General features: G+C 31.2%; 1 pseudogene; it reads right to left on the bottom strand.

Annotated features, from left to right (window-relative positions):
- Nucleotides 1-55: 55 nt before the first annotated feature.
- Nucleotides 56-1,887, bottom strand: part of LOC108519792 (high mobility group protein B1 pseudogene) — a 9,632-nt pseudogene continuing 7,800 nt past the window's right edge.

Here is a 1,887-nt window from a genome sequence, read left to right as displayed (position 1 = left end):
ATTTATATAAATATAAATATATATATATATATATAAAATACACATTTATCTCGTCATCATCATTGTCATCATCATCATCAGCCAGAAGCCCCCCTCATATTTTATCTAAAGTAAACCTGTCTTAACTGCCAAGCCTCATTTTGTGTTTCTTTCCTCTTTAACTCTTACAGATGGTACAATGAAGGATAAGTAGTCAAAGTGCAATACTTGGGTTACCAATGACCAGCACTGACATCATAATGTAAATACTCAATATTGAATTAACTAGAAATGAGGTTAGAATTATATTAGAATGATAGGAGAGGGAAATATATGTGTGTCAGGAGTTAATAGATAATATCTAAAATTTGTAAATGAAGACATAGCCATACAATGATAGGCATTTTATATCAGGAAAAACTGCTGAAGATTTAAAAGCCCCTGGGAAGCATAGCTCAGGGGAGGGAGAAGGTACTGCTTTTTTTTTTTTTTTTTAACATAAGCTTTGTAGTGCTATTTAATATTGTATATAGCTTTGTACTACTTTGATAAAACAAACTGATAACCCTCCCCCGATAAAGAACCAATGAGAGTAAGTCCAGAGATTATTCACATTTTAGCTTGTATAATGTGTTAACACCAACACTCCATTTAATGTGAAATATCTTCAAAGACCCAAAATTTACTAAATTTAGGAAGACATCAATCATTGCTTCATATGCCCTACCTCCCTCATGGACCAATATTTGAATTTTCAAAGAATTATTCACAAAGGGAAAAACATTTTCTCCTATTTTCTGTGTGTGAAAAGTGAATATCCCAAAGCATGAAATATGAATTTAAAATATTTGTTTTCCAAACGTTCATTTCTTCTTTACATTTACTACACCACATCTATTTGGCATTTAATAACCAAATCAAAAGCCTCTCTTTCTCTGCTCTGCCTTAGCCTGGTTCTCACTCAAGCCCCTCTCAAATGGTGACCTCATTACATCATCCAGAGCCTTCTCTGCTTTGACTCTTCATTTGAGTAATTCCCACATTTCACCTTACAAATTGCCAAATATTCAGTATCCTATAAACAACAGTATTATATATATTTTTGCTGACAACATATATATATAAAACAGTAAAGAAGTGTATAAATTCAGAACCTATTAATCCAGAGTAAACAAATTTAATATGCATCTAATAAAATGTACTTCTCTGGTAGACAGAACAGTCTGTAAGTGCTTACATGACTGTAAAAAACTCTCTTAGAAATTGAATCAATAAAACACAGACTCAATATTTGTTTCTTTTACATGGGCACTTTTTTCCTCAAAATGTCTCTAGCACATAAGTTCTGCCATCCTGAGGTTAATTTTACATACCAAAATGTTCTGATGAACTGTGAAAGGTAGATATTCATTAAAATCAGTATTTATTTTGAAGACTCACTTAAGCAAATTGTTGATTTTATGAAAGTAATTGATGAGCAAAAAATGTTCTCCTTCCATGGTTCTTCACTCACAATTATGACTTGGCCAAAAACAAACACTGATAATTGTAAGAATTTATAGCTGGAAACAAATATGTGAGAACAGTAAGAAAAATTTCATCACCAAGAAACCCCAAGGGCAGGTTGCATGTTATGTCATGAAATCAGTCAATCTAGACAATCTAGTTTATGGTTCAAGTCAAAATTCATATCCCTTCCCTATCCACCCAAATATTGAAGAAGAAAATGCACTAGAAAGCTATTTTATCTGAATTATTGGAATAATAGCGATAATTTTCACATAACTTTGCAAATGGAATTAATGTTTTGGTGTGAGCAAGATATTGATAACTTATTTGTCATATCAGTTAGATATATTAAATATATATAATGAATAAATAAAATAAAATTATTTGTCTTGCACAAAT

The sequence above is a fragment of the Rhinopithecus bieti genome, unplaced genomic scaffold (genome assembly GCF_001698545.2).
Source record: "Rhinopithecus bieti isolate Rb0 unplaced genomic scaffold, ASM169854v2 scaffold_47995, whole genome shotgun sequence".
Lineage (NCBI taxonomy): Eukaryota > Metazoa > Chordata > Mammalia > Primates > Cercopithecidae > Rhinopithecus > Rhinopithecus bieti.
The sequence above is the reverse complement of the archived record's forward strand: the minus strand, read 5'-3'. Positions and strand labels throughout refer to the sequence as shown.